Consider the following 4,649-nt stretch of genomic DNA (forward strand, 5'->3'; position numbering starts at 1 on the left):
CCAAAACACATCACAACCAATAACAAGACACTTTATTGTAATTCCTAGGGAGAACGACCCGAGGTTTGAATATTTCGGTTTATAAATTTTAGGGGTTTGTTACTTGTGACAAACAATCTTTTGTATGAAAGGATTATTGTTGGTTTAGAAACTATACTTTCAACGAGAATTCATTTGTGAAATTCTAAACCGTCAAAAATCCGATCGTTAAAAATGGCGCCGTTGCCGGGGAATTGCAATGGTGTTGTGTTATTGGTTATTGTATATATTTGAATATTGTGAATAGCTTGATTTTTGGATTGCTTGCTAGTTTTTGCTAGTCTTAGTATTTTGTTTCATTATTTCTTATTAGTTTTTGTTCCTTATTTTCTCTTTCCATTATGAATTCTCATTTTGGCTATGAGTGTGATTACAACTATGTTGTAGGTGATGAGGACTATAATGGAGATATGTATCAAGGATGTGACAACCAAAGGTGGGAGGAGCCATATGCATATGATCAATCTTCTTGGCAACAACCTCCACCAATGAACTATGAAGAAGAGCCATTCCATGATGCATACCAATCAAATGGCTATGGTGAATCTCCTTGTGACTTTCAAGAACCACCACTATATGCTTATGAGTCATATCCTCAACATGACCCTCAACCACACTCACAAGCCTATTTTCAACAAACACCTCCATATGACCATGATCCTTACCCACCATACCAACCTCCTTTTGAACCATATGAGCCATACATGGAACCACAATTCCAAGATTACTCCCAAGAACCACCTCAATACACACCACCACCTTACCAAGAAGAACTACCTTCCTATAATGAACCCTTTCTCCAAGACAATGAACCCTCTTATCCACCCCAATCTCTAATGGATGAAACCCTTGATGTTCTTCTTCAAGGGCAAGATGAAATGAAAAGGGATGTGCAACAATTTGTAGCTACCATGACCAAGATAGTAAATCATTTAGCCTCCCAATGCTTGAATATTCAAGGAACTCCTATAGCTACATGTGGAGAATCTAAAGAGGAACATAGCATGAAGGAGAGATTGGAAACTCCGGTGAAAAAGGAGGAATCCTACTTTGTGTTAGAACAATTGGAGAAGCCTATGACCATTGAAGAAAAGGAAGAAGTGGTTGAAGACTTAGGAGATGCGGAACTTCCATGGGAGCCTAGAGTTATAGAAAACTCCTCCAAGAAGATTGAAGTTGATGTTGAGGAGGAATGTGCACAACCTCCAAGGCATATCCCATAAAGACTTGGATAGGATAGAACAAGAATTGAGTTCCCATGGCAATAAAGAGCAAGCATCAAATCCTAGTGGTGGTAGATTCTTTGAACTTGAAGAACCTTCTCCCGGTGCATTTGAAAATATTGTGGAGGTAAATTTCTCTCACCCTCCCATTTATGAATTGAGTAAGGGAAAAGGCTTAGATAAAATTGTTGAATAAAGGATTGAGATTAAGGGATCTTGTGAGGAGATGGAAGTCCTTAGAAATAGAAGGATGGGAGTGGAATACGCTTTGTCAAGACCCTTGGAATCACCTTTGCATAGGTTGCCATCTACACCTTCATTTGAGTGGCTCCCCAAGCCACCACCATCCATTTTCTCATTCAAGTGGGTAAATTCCTTATACTTAAGCTTTGTTATTCCCCTTGAATATGGTTTGCTTGAGACGGATGGTCAACTTAGAAAAATTAGTGGCTTTAAGAGTAAAAAGGAGATGGTTAGTGGTTGGAAGCATCATTCTAGGTTCATTAGGGTCACATGTCCAAAGCTTGATAGCAAAGGTTGGTGTATAACTAGAATACATGGGTCTAGAAGGATGTTTGGTCACTTTGTTGAGAATTCACCTTGCTCACCACCCACATGGATTAATGATAATCAACTTGGAGATGGGTGTGAAGACAAAATATGGGATCCGGGAACACATGAGGATCAACATTGGGAGCCCATGGTTCGTGAAGAACTTCATCAAAGCTTGGAGATATTAATCTTGAATGATGGAGCTTATTGGAAGTCCAAGCATTGGTGGAAGTTCCAAGATGAATACAAGCACAAGCCACCTTGATGAGGAGCTCCCCATAAGTCCAACTTAAGGACAATAAATAAAAGTGCTAGGTGGGAGACACCCCACCATGGTAAAATCTTTTCATTTTCTCTTTTGTATATATGGGTATAATTAGTTTAATTTCATGTTTTGGTAGTTTGTTAAGTGCATTTGATAGTTTAGTATGTTAAATAAGGTTTTATGGTGTTTTAGTAGCTGTTTGGAGGTTTGGAATGCTTGGATTGGTGTGAAAATATACCAAAAATTTTTGAAAAACAGAGCACCATCCACGCGAGCGCGCCATGCACGCGTACGCGTGGGTTGAGAAGTTCCACCTTCCATGCATTAACCCGAGAGTTAGGCCCGCACTGTGCGCGCATCGTGCCTTTGGCACAACCCCATTTGCGCGTACGCGCACATGACGCGTACGTGCCACTCTTGAAATAAACCATCCGCGCGTGTGCGCCATGCGTGCGTACGCGTGGATGCCCTTCCTACACCACATTTCTTTTCTTCTCCTCTTTCCATTTCTTTTCCTTCTCCTTTCTTCTTCCCTCCTCCAATCCCTCATTCAACACTTCCTAACACCATGGATAACCATTTATTTTAGTTAGTTAATTAGTTAGTTAGTTTGTTAGTTAGTTTTAGTTTAGTTTTCATTTTATTTTCTCTCTTTTCATCATAAGTGTTGGATTATTGACTTTGTTTACTATACATTGTTGCCTCCTTATTGCCTAAATGCTAATTTAGCATTAATGTTTTTAGATAATCTTTGTTGGATCCTATGATTGAGGTTATATTTTGCTACTTGGTCTTGAGTTTTTCATGCTTATCTTTTGAAAAATACCAAGTGCTAAGAATTGCCTTCGAGCTTGTAACTCTTCTTGAATTACATGATTTGGCCACCATGTGATTTGAGCCTTATTTTGTGATTAGGCAACCTCTTGATGATGGATGATGTTGTGCATTTACCTTAATGCATTGTATTTCATGATTATATCCATCCATATGTTTGACTTGAATGCTTTCATGCTTCTTTAATGCTTGTTTTACCTTACAAGTTTACTTAAAGCATCTCAAGCACACTAGAATGAGTAAAGTGCATGCTTCTTTTGTGACATAACTTTTATGCTAATGTGTGTTCTAAACCGCGCAATTTAGAATTCACACACCTAATATTTCTTAATGTCACACTAATTCACTCACTCATTTCTAGTGATTTACCTCATTCCAACAATTATGCTTCCTTGCTTTTGTATTACCCTACCTTATGGTGTTATATTTTTGTTTTTCATGATGAATGCACCACAAGCAATAATGGAAGCAAGACAAAGAACACGTAGCAATTCGGAGAGTCGCCGTACCCCCTTGCTCATCTTTGAGTGCACCGAAGACGGTGCAAACTTTTAAGTGTGGGGAGGTCGTCCGACCGTTCGGCGATTTTGGGTGACAAATTTCTAATCTCAACACTTTTGCATTTCATTTTAGGATTTTTGTTGATTTTTGTTGCATTTTCTTAATTTTGCATATATATACACAATAAGCTTAGTCAAAATAATGAAAATTTTCAAGAATTCTATCTATCGGGCACCTCAATTGATTTGAGTGAAAACTCTTCGTAGAACTTGCTTGAAATATATATATTGTGAAACATGGTTTTTGAGCTAAGAACACAAGCAAGTGAGTTTTGAGCCTAATGGTGTGGTTACATCTTATAACCACTTATTTTCCTTCTTGTGTGCATTATTCTCTTTCTATAATTGTAATATTTGATTTGTTTGATTCTTTATGTCCATTATTTTATGTATTCATGCATTTATATGATTGAGGCCATCATTTCATTAGCTCACTTATCCAAATAGCCAACCTTTTATATTCCTTTGTTAGCCAATTTGAGCCTACGTTTAACCCACTTGTTCTTATTTTAGCACATTACAAGCCTTAAAGCGAAAAACAATAAATGTCCTTATTTGGATCTTTGATTAGCTTAGGCTAGAGTGTGTGAGTATCATTCAAGTGTGGAAATCTTGGGACATTGGGTGAATAAAAGGGAAATTTTGTATTGTTATTGAAAAATATTGGGAATTGGGTACATACTCATGTATTGATCAAATGTAAAACCTTATGCATTAAGGTTCTTGTACATAGAAAGAAAAAAAATGAGAAAAACAAAAGAAAAAGAAAAGAAAAATAATATGGAAAAAAAAGAAAAAAATAGAAAAAGAAAGAAAAAGAAGAAAAAGAAAGAAATAAAAAGGGGACAAAATGCCCCAAAGCAAAGTGTAGTCCAATAAACTCAATGCACATGTGTTGTGAAATAAAAAGGAATACATGAGTATGCGAAAAAGTGAGGAATGGGTAGTTAGATTAGAACTTAATTGTATAGGATGTCATAGGCTAGGTGGGAAGTTTAAGCTTATCAAAGATTCAAATTCCAAGCTCACTTAACCAAATATGCATCCTACCTTGACCCTAGCCCCATTACAACCTAAAGAAAAGACCTCATGATACTTGTATGCATGCATGAAATATATGTCGATTGTTAGAAGAAAAAAACAAATCTTAGAAAGCATGATTAGGAGAGAATTGAG

Source organism: Arachis duranensis, chromosome 5 (genome assembly GCF_000817695.3).
Source record: "Arachis duranensis cultivar V14167 chromosome 5, aradu.V14167.gnm2.J7QH, whole genome shotgun sequence".
Lineage (NCBI taxonomy): Eukaryota > Viridiplantae > Streptophyta > Magnoliopsida > Fabales > Fabaceae > Arachis > Arachis duranensis.